General features: G+C 39.9%; 1 protein-coding gene across 1 annotated transcript in view; it reads left to right on the forward strand.

The window, feature by feature from the left end:
- BOC (BOC cell adhesion associated, oncogene regulated) overlaps window positions 1-17,492 on the forward strand; it is a 264,043-nt gene that overhangs the window by 195 nt on the left and 246,356 nt on the right. The window contains exon 2 of the mRNA XM_060010636.1: window positions 6,258-6,372. The gene's annotated coding sequence lies outside the window, so the exon portion shown is untranslated. The remainder of the gene's footprint in view (window positions 1-6,257; window positions 6,373-17,492) is intronic.

Raw genomic sequence — 17,492 nt, forward strand, 5'->3', positions numbered from 1 at the left:
CCCCTGGTCACTAATACCTGGCCGCGTATCAGAATTACTTGGGAGAATTTGGGGGAACCGCATCCCTGTACTACTCAATCAGAATCTCGGAATGGGGCGAGGAATCCGCCATGTGTTTACGCTTCCCCACGGAAGCACAACCAGTTTCGATGCTACTTCAAGGTATTTTACAGATGTGGAAAGTGAGGTCCGCAGTTGAGTTGGTGCATACGCCCCCATCTCCACCTCAACCATTAGCGGAAAAGGAAGAAATGAAATAAAGAGGCTTATGCAAAGTGTGCATTTGTAACGCAGAAGTAATTTAAGTTAGTCAAGGAAGGCTCTGCCTGGAGCAGCAGCAAAACCACGATCATAGAAACTTGGAGGCCGTCTGACTCTCCATCAACCCCATCTTCTGTCAGTGTCCAAAACAAGACGATATACCAAGCTTTCCTGATCCTCACCTCATTTATATCTTTCTAATAGTTCATTTATCTTCAGCTACCCTGATACCAGCTTACTTAAGGCCCCCCGCGAATGTATTAGAGAGGCAGTTAGTGGGTTTTGAAGACGGACCAGCAAGGTTTTGATTCTAGATCTGCCCTTTACTAGCTCTATGATCTCAGGAAGGTTACCTAACTCCTCCAAATCTTAGTGTTCCTACAGGTAAAATGAAGATAATAATACAAACTTATAAAGTGCTCACAGTTAAAAAGTGCTTTAGAATAGTGTCTGGCATACAAACAGTGTTTACTGTTAGCAGAATTCGTATTGTTGATATTTTTACTGTTTAATACAAATAGCCACGCCACACTGAAACACTTTGCATGCTCTCTGTGTGTGCCTTTGTACATATTAATTTCTCTATCTGGGCCATTTCCCTGAAACACAATCTCCCTCAGCTCTGGTGTCATCACCTCTAGGTAATTCTTCCTGAGCATCCCATTCCCACTCCATAGCTTGATGTAGAGACGACTTTATGTACACCCGTAGTGCCCTGTGCTGGCCTCTGTGTTAGCCTCCTATTGCTGCTGTAACAAATTACTACAAACATAGTCACTTAAAACAACACAGTTATTATATTACATTTTTGGAGGTTAGAAGTCCAAAATGGATCTCACTGGACTAAAGTTGTCGGGGCTGGATCCTTCTGGAGGCTCTAGTGGAGAATTCATTTTCTTGCTTTTTTCAGCTTCTAGAGGCCACCTGCATTCCTTGGCTCATGTCTCCATCCTCCATTTGCAAAGTCAGTAGCACAGCATCTTCCAATCTCCCTCCAGCCTCTCTTTCTCTCTCACCCTCCTGCCTGCCTTCATCTTAAAAGGACCCTAGTGATTACACTGAGCCCACCAGAATAACCCAGGATACTCTCCTCATTTCAGAGTCTTTAACTTAATCATATCTACACAATCTGTTTTGCAATGTAAGTAAACATATTCATAGATTTGGGTGATTAGGATGTGGCTGTCTTGTGGGGGGGGCATTATTCAGGCTACCACAGACTCACAGAATTTACCTCACTGTACTGTATTCATTTGTATATTTGTATGTCTCTTTCTCCAATGACATGTGAGCTGACTGAAGGCAGTACTACCAGTGTAGCTTACTGATCTCTATATCACAATGCTTAGCTCATAGCCTGGTGTGTAGTAAGACCTCAATAAGGCTTTAACAGCTTTGTTGAGGTACAATTGATATACAGAGAACTGCACATAGTTAATGTGTACAATTTTACTAGTTTGTCAATATTTACTGTCTAAATAAGAGACTAGATGATGCTTGAATAGAGTTTTTGAAGGACGAGTAGGAATTTCCCAGGCAGATAAGGGAAGAAGACATTCCTGACAGAGAGGTGGTAAACAACATGAGTTGGAAGAATCATTAGTCCTGGCTGAGTCAGTATTGCTGGAGCATGATGTGTTCTGAGGGATGATGCTGGGAGTAGTGGTGTCAGATCAGGGACAGAATTTGGATTTACCCTGAAGGCTGGTGATTCCCAGACCTGGCTGATCACAATTACCTGGATAGTCTTTTTTAAATATTTAGAAAATTTTCAGGCCCCACTTCGCACATTCTTATTCATTAGGTCTGAGTAGGGCTCTAATCTGGGTTTTTTAAAAGCTCCTTGTGATGGTGGTCTGCTTTAGGGATCCCTTTCTGGAGGTGACAAAGGAGTCACTGAGATTTAGGCTGGGCAATTTGGGCACCTTGCATCAGAGGACGAGCACTCTGGAGAACAGGTTTGAAGGAGATGAGACTGGAGGAAGGGACCCAAGGGAATCTGTTACAAAAGCTGAGGCAGGAGATAATGAAGGCCTGAATTCCAACACTGGCACTGAAGATGGACAGTATGACTTATTTAGATGTCTGGTACTTAGGTATTTAAATGTCTAGTATGACTTCCAGACTTTTGCCTTGAGTGTGACATGTGGCATCCAAAAGAAGAACCAATTTAGATACATCTAAATAATAGGAATAATGAGATAACTTTTGATGTACTGAGTTTGAGATTGCCCATGGGCTGCCCACAAGAGTATGTCCAATTCGCCAGTTGAATAAATGGAACTGTAGCTCAAAGGGTAATTGCAAAGGGAGGGAGTAGAGATGATGAATATAGGATAACATTTTTAGCGGCTTAGATGAGAAGGGAAGGCCGAGTTTATGTGATAACAGAGAGATGTAGGATCAAGCAAGGTATAGTTTTGTTCTAATTTTAAGGATAGTGCATCAGTTAGGGTTCCACCAGTCAAACAGAACCAGTAGGCGAGATATATATATATATATATATATATATATATATATATATATATATATATATATATATATATATACATTTTTGAAAAGAAATTGGCTCGCATGCCTGTAGGGGTTGAATAGTCAAGTCTGAAGTCCATAAGGCAGGCTGTTGTAAATGGCAGTCTGGAAACTCAGGCAGGAGCTGAAGCTGCAGTCTACAGATGGAATTTCTTCTCCTTCATGTCCTCAGGGAAACCACAGTTCTGTTCTCAAGGTCTTTTAAACTGATTGGATTAGGCTCATCCAGATAACCCAAGATAATCTCCTTTACATACAGTCAGCTGGTTGTAGTTGATAATCACATCTACAGAATGCCTTCACAACAACACCTAGACTCATGTTTGATTGAATAACTGGGTGCCCCAGCCTAGTCAAGTTGACACATAAAACTGACCATCAGAGACAGAAAGTGGTTTCATCACCTGAACAGGGTAAGAGAAATGGGGCCAAAAGAGTGAGAGAAGCTGGACCTACTAAAGAGATAAAGGTGAGAGAATTGATGAAGAAAGATCCATTCATTCAACCAAGTTTGTGAGCATCATCCCAGAGGAGACAAGCAAAGGTGGGATCAAGAGCTCAGGTAGAGGGGTTGTCTTAAAGATCAACAAGCCTTTATCTTCTGAGCCAGGAAGAAAAATCAAGATAGCTTTAGACATGGCTATGTTTGGGGTACGGTAACAGAAAGATGAGGGAGCTCCTATGTTGTCAGTGAAGGAAGATCATTACCAAGAGGGGAGGGCGGGGAGATGGGTTCTGGGCGAGCAGTGGATATTTAAAATCAGAGTTTCCTTGAACTGGGGGATATGGAAGAGGCGTGTGTTCTGTATATTAGGGAGAAAGTAAGGATTTACAGCTATGTTTTTAAAATTTCAAATTTGCAAAGAAAGACTGCCACAGATACAAATGACCATGAAATAGACAGAACCTTGTCCATCTCATTAGCACTTCAAAAAATACAGATTAAAATAATTTCACGGTATTGTCATATAGACACAGTAAAAGCATGGTGTCTCATGTTACTAGGACTTTGGACAAAAATTCAGATACAAAGTGATCCTTTGTTGTTGTAATCATGAAAATGGAAAATGATATATTCACACAATAAGTCAGTGGTTTTCTAATATTTTGGCAGTGGAATTCTTTTTCCCTCACAAAATCTTAACACAGAAATCAAATATATAAAACAGTAAAAGCAGAATTGTAGTGGTTAAGGGTACAAAGGAGAACGCAGGGCCCTCCCATAAAGGCCTCCTTCCCAGGCTCCTAGAAGTACCTCATAAGACACTTCCTAGGGACAGTTTGGAATCCACTGTTGTAAATAAATAAATATGTGTTGATGTGTGCAATTGTTTACCATACATTAAGGTGTTTTCTAAAGCAGTTTAGAAAACGCTATGTACAATGTGATTACATGCAAAAATATACCTCCACACATAGAGAAAAAGGTCTGGAAGGATCTAAATGAAGGTGTTAACAAAGATTATCTTTTCAGCAGTAGGATGGATCTTTTTTTCTTCTATGAGCTTATTTGTACTTTCTGAAGGAAAGAAATACATGTTGCTATTGTAATGAGAAAAAATTATTTTTAACGTTAAGTGTGTATCAAACTCTTAGGATGTGTGTGTGTGTGTGTGTGTGTGTGTGTGTGTGTGTGTGCATACACCAGCATATTCGGAGACATACATTTTTTGGCCCATCCAGCTACGGTCTTTCAGCTCTAATCTCATGCGTCTATACTTTGCTCTGTGATGCGGGGCTGGGATTCTGCAAAACCACATGGTCTTTGCCGGCTGGTGGTTATACCCATATGGACCACTAGAAGGAGATTGGAAGGCAGGAGGAGGAAAGTTCCTGTTTGTTTTCTTATTCCTGGTAGTGTTGCCAAACAGCTCTTCATCCTAGGTAATGACAGTTGCTTCTAGTCCCTGACTCATTTTTACACACTGGCAGAACTAACTGACCTCTCTAAGGTACTAACAGCACCTGAATGATGTTCTTTTGTCAAAGATCTGAGTCCCAGTTCTGCAGATCACTTCCTCCAACAATCTAAATTCTAGTCTTCTCCTTGTCTCCCCAGCTCCAGGGCTTGTAACTGCTTTCAGCAGTTATCTCTGTGTTACCTCAGTGTTGCATGTGTACTTTTAAGTTCTTAAACATCTATTTAACCAGTTCATTATATTAAATTCTCTCTGGTGAAATACTTAGTATGAGTCTGTTTTACTAACATGATTCTTAAACAAGAAGTGGTCCTAAGAAACAGCCCCTCAAAATGGGATTCTGAGGTTGCTCTGAGCTTATCCTTAGCTTTGAACACCATAGTGATCTCTTTAGCAAGGGGAAATGGGATTTGAGTATCCATGATACCCTGTGGCATCATACTTAATCACCTGTGGTTGATTGTGATGAAATGCCTTCTGTGGCCCTAAGAGGGACCAGATGACCGTTATGATAGCAATGATGCTTCTACAGGAAATGACAAGCTCAGATCATTAACTCTTAGCTCAAGTCACAGAGAATCAGAGAGTTTCTCTAGTGGCTCTAAAAGAATCACCTGTTTCTTAAAGCTGCAGGGCTGACCTTGACCCAGAATTTAATTTTGTGGGTTACAGAATTTCAACCAGAATTGAATTCATAGATTTGAAAATCTTGTATGTGAAAGTTGGAGCACTGACTGGTAAGAAGAACTCTGAGACTTGGAATAGGAACCATCTAGTTTGACTTAGGAAAAGCTGAGAATCTTGGAGTTGCTTGCCTTCTTGTGTCTGAGGGAACTTGTGTTAAGACCCCATAATATCCTCAAGACCCACTCCAACTACTTCTCATAACCTCTAGAGCTAACCCAGTTCAGATCTCAGTTTGCTCCAAGGGGGCAAGTACAAAGTCTGACATGGAAGGAGATGGTTTACTCCAAAATAATTGCAAAATGTTGCTAATTGACAGAAATGGAAATAATAGTGGATTTTAAGTTATTAGGCTAAAAGAGGAAGGAATATAAAACACTGGATTAGACCAAATGTATTGATAATGGGTCATTATTACGGTTACTAAAGATCTTAGTTAGGGACTTCCCCTGTGGTCCAATGGTTAAGACTGCACACTTCCACTGCAGGGGGTGCGGGTTCGATCCCTGGTCGTGGACCTAGGATCCCGCATGCCGCGTGGTGCAACCAAAAAAATAAAAAAGATCTTACAGTTAGAAGTGTGTCTAATGGTCTTCTTGGTTGCTTGAAACTTGAACTCAACTATAGCCTATACTCATTGAAGGTAAAATACCAGATTTTTCCTGGCACAATGTGGAAGGAGGAGTCAAAGACTCAGAGAGATTGGAATGATGGGGTGCATATATAATCTGACTTGCACACCCACCCACCCCCACCTGTGTCCTTTGAGAGGTCACTCACCCCACTGAGGCATTGAGAAAGACATTAATGATGGACTACTTTTGTGTCCTCACAAATTTCTGTGATGGCTGTCTTCTGTAGGCTATGGTGATGGTAGAAGATACTGCCATTGAAATCGGCTCCATGATTTCAGTGAAAACGATGGGATCCCAGAAGGACAAAGGCCAAGTGGCAACAATTAACTACAAGAGACGAGGTTAGTGCATTTACTATAATGGGCAATAGAGACAAAGTGTTAACCAAATATTTTGACTAGCAGGAATCTTTAGTAGTAGCTAATTGATCGTGGTGCCTGTAGGAATTGAATAGATAGCAGCCTATTAAAATATTACTTCATTTATATAGCAGGGACCAGAAACCTAATCTGAGCACCAAAATGGAGAGGAGACATGACTCCTTACTCAATTTCCAGACTTAAACAAGTTCAGCAGCACAAAATCTCTTGATGAACAAGGAAGCTGGTACAAAGATGCTTATCAGTGTCATTTACAGGAACAAAACTTTAGAAACATATAAGTATCCATGTTATTTATTGCTGGTTAGTCAACATATTCACGACTTAATCATTTTATTACTTTTATTACTTACAGTTCTGTGGGTCAGGAGTTTGGACAGAGCTCAGAAGGGATGGCTTGTCTCTCTTCCACATAGTGTTGGCTGGGAGGGCTCTACTGGGTCTAGAGGACCTACAATGGCCTCACTCACAAGTCTGGCACTCCCATGGGGATGGCTCAAATGACTGAGGGTGAACTGGGATGGCTGGGTCTCTCTTTTTCCGTGGTATTACCCTGGCTCACACATATGTGTGGGGCCTTGATTCTCCTCTATGTGGTTTCTCTCTCCACATGGCATCTATCCTCTAGGACCCATCTCCCCATGTAGACTCCCTCTCCAATAGGATAACCTGGACTTCTTTATGCAGCAGATGGATCCACCCTGAGCAAAAGCAGATGCTGTACGGCCTCTTAGAGTCTGAACTCAGAAGTCCCCAAATGCCACTTCCATCAAACTTTATTGGTCAAAACAAGTCAGAAAGGCAGAATAGATTCAAAAAATGGGGAAACAAACACGAGCTCTTGTTGGAAAAAGCAGTAAAGACGTATTGCAAAGAGGTGTGGACACAGAGAGACCCAATTCAGTCACTGGGTCCATTTTCAATAACCTATTACAGGCTAACAAGAAACATATCTCTTAAAAAATTAAGGTACATCCATACAATGAAAAACAGAGTAGGCAAAATTGCTGTAACAAACAGACCCCCAAATATATAATGGTTCAAGCACAATTGATGTTTATTCTCACCCACATTGTGTTCAATACATGATTATTCAAAAATTCAGGCTCCTTCCATCCTTTGACTTTGAATTCCCCTAGGGCCTTGTCATCATCTACATCTAGCTGTAAGAGAAGATAACATAAAGGATACACACCTGCCTCTTAAAAGCATTGGCCCAGGAATAGCACACATCACATGCATTCCTATTCTTTTGGCTACATGTAACTGCAAAGGATCCTGGAAATGTAGTCTAGCTGCATGCCCAAGGAGAAGAAAATGGATTTTGATGAACAGCTAGAAGACTCTGCCACCATCATTTTTTAAAGATAGGCAATGGCACAGGGAAATGCTCACATTATATTAAATGAATGGAAGGCATTACAAAACTTTGTATGACTCCAAGTTGGGGAAGGGGCAAAGAGAAATGTATATCTGGAGTGAAAATGGTACCAAGATTTTTATTTCTGGTTGGTGAGAGTACAAAAGTTTTATCTTCTATTCTTTTCATTTTCAGAATTGTATTCAGTGAACACAAATGACCTCCATAACATGATAAATAATTTTTTTAATGTTAAAATATCTAAATTATAAACTCAAAGCACTCTTTTAGCATCATTGCTGATGATCAATCTGTCAACTCCTAGAAGCTCGTAGAAATGTAAAGAAAAAATGCCCATTGATGATAGCATTACTTTTGCCACTCTGTTTTCTGAAGTATTTAGGGACCAGCATACAATTTTAATACAGAAAATTCCTAATTTAGAAAAGCCATGTCTAAGTGCATTGTTGAAACTGAACATCTTCGCCCATAAAGTGAACGTAAAACATGATGAGGAGGAACCAGAGCCAGCCCCCCAAAGCCACTTTCCTCCAATCACTCACGTGATCGGTTCCGGCCAATGGTGTCCCGGCCGTTGGTTCCATAGAGGACAACTATGGATTCCAGGATTGTTACAGAAAAGTGCTTTCCACCATCAAGATTAAAACAGCAGGAGCACATCTTCCCTCAGCTTGGGTCACCCTCACCCTAACAAGCTCTGGCACTCAGAGTGGGAGCTTACATCCTGCCATGTTCCCAGAACCAGTTTCTCAATCAGGTGGGAAGTGGGAGCTGAGATCTCTCAGCAGTGAGCCCCTGGCATGGTGGGAGCAAGAAGGTGGAGGGGAGAGCTGGGTTCTAGGCCTGGGCAGGGGTCCCCATGTGGCATGATCACATTAAGACCCAGGATTCTGAGGGAGATATAGTGGTGGGGTGTCAGATTAGGATGATGGGAGAAATGCTAGGGACTCCTAAGATGGGGAAGAGATGTTTTTCCCATTCACTTTCCCCTTCATAGACGTAGTGATCTTGAATACTTTAATTCCTCTCCATCTCAAGTCTTCTGTCATCCCAGTTCCTTCACTGTCCTCAGCTCCAGTAACCTTCACATTCACTTCACTTCAGTCACATGCTCTCAAATCATATCCCAAATCTTGCCATCATCCAGAATTACTCCATATCTGATATCATAAATTCAGACATTTTTCTTTCTGATGATAGCGTCCTATCTTTTCAACTTTCTTACTCAAGTTATTTCTTATAAATCTGATCTTAAACCTTACTGGATCACCAGTCCTTAACCTCTTACTGTCTTCACATCAGTACCCTTCTTTGTATACAGCTTAGATTCTCCCAGTCCATTGCACGCCAACGTTATCAATCCCCTGTCCCCGTTACTTCCATCACTTTTGCCTAGCCAAAGTCCAACCCTTTATTAATTCCACTCTCTGAATTTTCTGTAATTATGGGGAAAAAAACTGAAGTCCTCAGACAAGAACTCTCTCAACTTACTAATGCCAAACCTACAAATTTACCTGTGCCTCCACCATCCTATCTTCCATTCCTCCAGTTACAATGCGTAAGGCAATCCTCCCCTCACCTGAGGTGAATCCCTTCACTGCCTGTCTCCATCCAGTAAAAGCTTTTTCAGAAAAAGGATCATGTATGCTTGTTAACTGCTGCCTCCAGGACCTAGCAGAGTATCTGGCACATAACAAGTGCACAGTATTTATCAAATGAATAGCTTTGGTGAGTTTTGGAAAAGATAGGGACAGAGAAAGGGAATAAAAGAGTTATTCTTCCTATCCTATTTTACTGTTTTTGGTCAGAAGAGAGAAGAGTATTTTGAGAAGGAGAGCAGAATTTTTCTCATACATAAAGGACAGAGGTTGATCAAGAATTGACAGTATTTGAACTGTTAATAATTCTTACATTTCAGAAGTCACCTGAGTGGGTGAAAGTCATTTCCATGCACGTATTAGCTGTGTATAATTTATTTTCCTGAGAAAAATTCTTCCTTTAGAATAAATTTCCAAATAAATTCCTTTAGAATAAATTTCTGTCATCTAGAATAATTTTATGTACAAATCCCCTTCATCCTTTAATTCCTAGTTCCGCTGCCCCTTGTTCACCTCCCCCAAAATCTGGAACTTATCTCTTCCATCTCTGAACTCCCATCTCACTTTCTCTCTACCTCTTTTATGATACTGACTGCCCACAGTCTGCCTTGTTCTTGAGACATTTGTACCGAGTTCTGTAAGCACTTTCATGCAGGGATGTATATCCTCCCTCCTGCTGGCACATGGGTGCTCAGTAAATACTTGTTGAATAAATACTGAATGAATTAAGTAATGAATAAGAAAAGTCTTTCAATAAGAACCAAATACTAGCCTGGCATCAAAAATTTCTTAATTCAAGAAACACAGTCGTTCTAGAAGTCACAGGAACACATTTGAAAGGCTAGGCATACATAGGCATAATGTGTTAATAGCCCACACGATAGTCTCCAAAAATTTTCCTTGATTCTAAAAGGCATCCTGTCACAGGTTTTAATTTAAAAAGCATGCTTCTACCTGACTATACTTTTTGAAAATGTTGGCATTTTTAGGGCTGTTACAAAAACATTTTCTTTCAAAATGTTATTTGCACGCAAAAGCCTTAAGGAGACAGCCTCTGACTTGTACTCCAGAACTTTCAGAAGATATAAGACTAACATGTTTCATTTGAATTCCTGAAGTGAATTTTGGTTTGGATTTTGATCTGAATGTATAGGTATAAATCCCAGTTTAAGATCTGGAGTATATAAGAATTATAATTTTCTTGGGTCAAATGCTGAATTTCACTTTATGGAAATGTGTAAAGATAACCCCTTACAAGAATCTTATAATTATCTAAAGATACATGAAGTGATGATTGAAGAAAATGAAGAGTTTAGAGAAAAAAAGATAAGAAATGAGTTCCCAAAACACAGAAGTAAAAAGAGAGTGGAATTAAAGCAGCCATTATTGAGAAATCAGACTCTTATAGAGCAACCTTTCAAACTCCATTCAATATATATTTTATTATAACATTTAGCTTCACAATAGAGTATAACTTAATAGCTTTAAGTGTAATTATTCCCCACGGACCTTTACACAGACACCTTAACAGCATTTGCTGAGGAAATCCACAGTCCGCAGTTATGGCTTGCTCAATACCCACCTCTCCACCAGGGGGCAGCAAGAGGCTGTACCCAGATTACTCTCTAATGGCTCCTGGTTTAGTTAGAAGCCAAGCAGAGCCTAATCTACATTCCAGCTCGCCAGTGGAATCCCAGCTTCACAACCTCAGACAGAATGGAGACAAATCGACTTATCCCTGGCAGAAGAGATGCAAATTATCAAAGAAACGTCTTACAGCAAAGTAGATGCACATGATTTCAAGGCTTTGCCCCTAACTTGGAAGCAAGTCATGTGACCTGAAGGCATAGTTTTGGCCAGGAGTGGCTTAACCTAAATTTATTTTCAAGGCGCAGAGTCACTTGAACCTGGGAATGGCAAGACTTAAAAAAAAAAAAAAAGTTGATAATCAGATAATTGGATATATTTTTTCTACATTAAAGACTCAATGCCCAAGAACTGACCTTGGAGAAAGTGAAATCATTATTCCAGCTCTTTGACAGCCTTGAGGCAAAATTTCCAAGTCAAATTTATAAGGTGTATAGGGATTTGGTTGCTTGTTTTGCTTTCTTCTCTCTTGCCAGTTACCTCCTGAGATCCGGGCATGGATTAGTAAAATCCCTCTGCCGTGGCTGCCAGCAAGTCTGTGCCTGACTCGGCGCCTTGCTGAAAAGGTACCAGGGCCTCTAGTGGAACATAACACCCTAGTACTAAGCCAGGGGACAGAGCCAAGCCACATTTCAGTGTCTGCCGTGAACCAAGCTCTGAGCAGGGGCCATCTTTTCTGCCCAAGAAGTTGTTACTGGCCTCTTTCAAGTGTTTGCTTTTGCGACTAAACTGGTCAAGAAAATGTTTTTGAAAATTAGGGTTCACTCAGAAAGGAGATAGTCTGTCTACACCTGACATTTTCAAGAGACACATCATCTGTGCACCCAGATACACTCACAAAAACACACATACAGAGATGCACACTTGCCAAGAAACAAAAAGTTCTCAGGAGAATCATGGTCCTGAAAGCTTTCTCTCTTTTACACCAGTATTTACTGCTATCTCTTCTCATAAAATCTACTATAAGAGATGCTGGCATAGCAAGAATTTTACCTCAGGAATATATAAGAAAACATGATCAGGGCAGTAAGCAGATGTATTCAAATAGTGACAAGGTACTCAAGTGTGATAAAGCCAGTACATGGAGTCACATCTAACTCAGGTCAACTCTAGAATAAAAACGAAGGATATTAAAATTGGCATGGAAAATCTCCCCCCATGAGCATGTAGGCATCACAAGAACAGGAATGTTTAGTTCCTTGTTCTAACAAGAAGCTATTCAGTTCCTCATTCTGAGCTAAATGCCTAGAACAGTTCAGATGCTCAGTTAATATATCAAATGAAAAAAGTGCTTAAGAAAGTTACCGCATCAGAGACCAACATCTCTTAGTAAGTCCATTTCAGATAATCTTTCACCCCCTCCAGCATGAAAGCAGATCATGATTTCTTCAGTTGAACACTAGCTGATGTAGTTGTCTTGAGTCAAGGGGCCATGTTGTATGCATCTTTAACAACAGTCATATCCAGAGAGGCAAGCTGTTTACCCCATGGGCACAGATGCTGACTGAATAAATGAAGATTCCCATCTCACACTCTCTCTGGGGTAGTGTTGCCAGATTGAGCAAATAAAAATAGAGGATGCACAGTTAAATTTAAATTTCAGGTAAGTGAATTTAGCATAGGACAAAGACTTATACTAAAAAAAATTCACTAACTAAAATTCAAAGTTAACTGGGTGTCCTGTATTTTATCTGGTAATCCTAATCTGCAGCATATACTACAGCATTTTGCTCTTCCTGAGCAAAATAGTGGGAGAATTGTCTAACTTTTTAATTGTTGGACTTCCCTGGTGGTGCAGTGGTTAAGCATCCGCCTGCCAATGCAGGGGACACGGGTTCGAGCCCTGGTCCGGGAAGATCCCATATGCCCGTGTGGTTCCCACATGCGGAGCAACCAAGCCCGTGTGCCACGACTACTGAGCCTGTGCTCTGAAGCCTGCAAGCCACAACTGCTGAGCCCATGTGCCACAACTACTAAAGCCCATGCGCCTAGAGCCCATGCTCTGCAACAAGAGAAGCCACTGCACTGAGAAGCCCACACAACGCAACAAAGAGTAGCCTGCACTCGCCACAACTAGAGAAAGCCCTCATGCAGCAACAAAGACCCAACGTGGCCAAAAATAAATAAATTAATTAATTAAATTCTATTAAATTAATTAATTAAGTAATTGTGACCTTTCTCTCGGGTGACACAGATTGTATCTTTTTTTTAACACATTTATTAGAGTATAATTGCTTTACAATGGTGTGTTAGTTTCTGCTTTATAACAAAGTGAATCAGCTATACATACACATATATCCCCATATCTCCTCCCTTTTGCATCTCCCTCCCACCCTCCCTATCCCACCCCTCTAGGTGGTCACAAAGCACTGAGCTGATCTGCCTGTGCTATGCGGCTGCTTCCCACTAGCTATCTATTTTACATTTGGTAGTGTATATATGTCAACGCTACTCTCTCACTTCGTCCCAGCTTGCCCTTCCCCCTCCCTGTGTCCTCAAGTCCATTCTCTACATCTGCATCTTTATTCCAGTCCTGCCTGTAGGTTCTTCAGAACCTTTTTTTTTTAAAATTTTATTGTGACCATCAGTTGAAGGTCAATTGGAGGCTCCTCTCATTTAAATCTTTATTTGCTCTTGCTAAAATAAATATTTTTATGGGGGAAAGAAGTCCTTTAAGAAGACCTTCTGGGGACTTCTCTGGTGGCACAGTGGACAGGACTCTGCACTGCCAATGCAGGGGTTTGGGGTTCAATCCCTGGTCAGGGAACTAGATCCCACATGCATGCCTCAACTAAGAGTTCTCATGCCACAACTAAGGAGCCCTGGAGCTGCAACTAAGGAGCCTACATGCTGCAGCTAAGGACCTGGCGAGCCACAACTAAGGAGCCCACCTGCTGCAACCAAGACCCAGCACAACCAAAATAAATAAATTAATTAATTTTTTAAAAAGACGACTTTCTGTCTTCAATCATAAAATCAGATTTAAGAATAAAGAAAAAAATAAGATGCAAATATAATTCTGACAGAATAACAATTATTCTCCAAAATAAGCCCCCAAACTGAAATTAAGATGCCTAGGATACATTTATAGTTAGCACAAATACTAAAGGAATAAACAATAATTTTCAATTGATCAGCTAGCATTTTGTGAACGCTTGTGGCTTTAAGAATGAATAAATAGAAATGTTAACAGGAGGTGGGAAAACATCACAGAAGCACTGACTTTTAAAAAAAGGAGCAGTCACATGTAGAGAAGCAGTCACAAGAGCCTCTACAACTAAAGGAAATGAGAGTTGCGCGGAGGGCAGAGTTAGTAATACACAGCAAAACAGGGCTAAAATATTTCCTCTTTTTATTTTTGAATTTTATTTTATTTATTTTTTTATACAGCAGGTTCTTATTAGTTATCCATTTTATACATATTAGTGTATATATGTATACACTATATACACGTATAGATTCCATATATATGTGTTAGCATACAGTATTTATTTTTCTCTTTCTGACTTACTTCACTCTGTATGACAGTCTCTACGTCCATCCACCTCACTACAATTAACTCAATTTTGTTTCTTGTTATGGCTGAGTAATATTCCATTGTATATATGTGCCACATCTTTATCCATTCCTCTGTCGATGGACACTTAGGTTGCTTCCACATCCTGGCTATTGTAAATAGAGTTGCAATAAGCATTGTGGTACATGACTCTTTTTTCTTTTTTTAACTTCTTTATTGGAGTATAATTGCTTTACAATGGTGTGTTAGTTTCTGCTTTATAACAAAGTGAATCACCTATACATATACATTATCACCATATCTCCTCCCTCTTGCATCTCCCTCCCACCCGCCCTATCACACCCCTCTAGGTGGTCACAAAGCACTGAGTTGATCTCCCTGTGCTATGCGGCTGCTTCCCACTAGCTATTTATTTTACATTTGGTAGTATATATAAGTCCATGCCACTCTCTCACTTTGTCCCCGCCCATGTCCTCAAGTCCATTCTCTGTGTCTGCATCTTTATTCTTGTCCTGCCCCTAGGTTCTTCAGAACCACTTTCTTTAAAAATTTTTTTAGATTCCATATATATGTATTAGCATACGGTCTTTGTTTTTCTCTTTCTGACTTACTTCACTCTGTATGACAGACTCTAGGTTCATCCACCTCACTACAAATAACTCAATTTCGTTTCTTTTTATGGCTGAGTAATATTCCATTGTATATATGTGCCACATCTTCTTTATCCATTCCTCTGTCAATGGACACTTAGGTTGCTTGCATGTCCTGGCTATTGTAAATAGAGCTGCAATGAACATTGTGGTACATGACTCTTTGAATTATGGTTTTCTCAGGGTATATGCCCAGTAGTGGGATTGCTGTGTCGTATGGTAGTTCTATTTTTAGTTTTATAAGGAACCTCCATAGTGGCTGTATCAATTTACATTCCCACCAAAAGTGCAAGATGGTTCCATTTTCTCCACACCCTCTCCAGCATTTATTGTTTGTAGATTTTTTGATGATGGCCATTCTGACCAGTGTGAGGTGATACCTCATTGTAGTTTTGATTTGCATTTCTCTAATGATTAGTGATGTTGAGCATCTTTTCATGTGCCTCTTGGCCATCTGCATGTCTTCTTTGGAGAAATGTCTATTTAGGTCTTCCACCCATTTTTCAGTTGGATTTTTTGTTTTCTTGATATTGAGCTGCATGAGCTGCTTGTAAATTTTGGAGATTAATCCTTTGTCAGTTGCTTCATTTGCAAATATTTTCTCCCATTCTGAGGGTTGTCTTTTCGTCTTATTTATGGTTTCCTTTGCTGTGCAAAAGGTTTTAAGTTTCATTAGGTCCTATTTGTTTATTTTTGTTTTTATTTCCATTTCTCTAGGAGGTGGGTCAAAAAGGATCTTGCTTTATGTCATAGAATGTTCTGCCTATGTTTTCCTCTAAGAGTTTGATAGTGTCTGGCCTTACAGTTAGGTCTTTAATCAATTTTGAGTTTATTTTTGTGTATGGTGTTAGGGAGTGTTCTAATTTCATTCTTTTACATGTAGCTGTCCAGTTTTCCCAGCACCACTTATTGAAGAGGCTGTCTTTTTTCCATTGTATATTCTTTCCTCCTTTATCAACAATAAAGTGACCATATGTGCGTGACTTTATCTCTGGGCTTTCTATCCTGTTCCATTGATCTATATTTCTGTTTTTGTGCGAGTACTATACTGTCTTGATTACTGCAGCTTTGTAATATAGTCTGAAGTCAGGGAGCCTGATCCCTCCAGCTCCATTTTTCTTTCTCAAGATTGCTTTAGCTATGTGGGGTCTTTTGTGTTTCCATACAAATTGTGAAATTTTTTGTTCTAGTTCTGTGAAAAATGCCATTGGTAGTTTGATAGGGATTGCACTGAATCTGTAGATTGCTTTGGGTAGTATAGACATTTTCACAATGTTGATTCTTACAATCCAAGAACATGGTAAATCTCTCCATCTGTTTGTATCATCTTTAATTTCTTTCATGAGTGTCTTATAGTTTTCTGTTTACAGGTCTTTTGTCTCCTTAGGTAGGTTTATTCCTAGGTATTTTATTCTTTTTGTTGCAGTGGTAAATGGGAGTGTTTCCTTAATTTCCCTTGCAGATTTTTCATCATTAGTGTATAGGAATGCAAGAGATTTCTGTGCATTAATTTTGTATCCTGCTACTTTACCAAGTTCATTGATTAGCTCTAGTAGTTTTCTGGTAGCACCTTTAGGATTCTCTATGTGTAGTATCATGTCATCTGCAAACAGTGACAGCTTTACTTCTTCTTTTCTGATTTGGATTCCTTTTATTTCTTTTACTTCTCTGATTGTTGTGGCTAAAACTTCCAAAACTATGTTGAATAATAGTGGTGAGAGTGGACAACCTTGTCTTGTTCCTGATCTTAGAGGAAATGGTTTCAGTTTTTCACCATTGAGAGTGATGTTGGCTGTGGTTTGTCATATATGGCCTTTATCATGTTGAGGTTAGTTTCCTCTATGCCTACTTTCTGGAGGGTTTTTATCATAAATGGGTGTTGAATTTTGTCGAAAGCTTTTTCTGCATCTATTGAGATGATCATATGGTGTTTTTCCTTCAGTTTGTTAATATGGTGTATCACATTGATTGATTTGTGTATATTGAAGAATCCTTGCATTTCTGGGATAAACCCCACCTGACCAGGGTATATGATTCTTTTAATGTGCTGTTGTATTCTGTTTGCTAGTATTTTGTTGAGGATTTTTGCATCTATATTCATCAGAGATGTTGGTCTGTAGTTTTCTTTTTTGTGACATCTTTGTCTGGTTTTGGTATCAGGGTGATGGTGGCCTCGTAGAATGAGTTTGGAAATGTCCTCCCTCTGCTATATTTTGGAAGAGTTTGAGAAGGATAGGTGTTAGCTCTTCTCTAAGTGTTTGATGGAATTTGCCTGTGAAGCCATCTGG

The sequence above is a fragment of the Delphinus delphis genome, chromosome 4, assembly GCF_949987515.2.
Source record: "Delphinus delphis chromosome 4, mDelDel1.2, whole genome shotgun sequence".
NCBI classification, from domain to species: domain Eukaryota; kingdom Metazoa; phylum Chordata; class Mammalia; order Artiodactyla; family Delphinidae; genus Delphinus; species Delphinus delphis.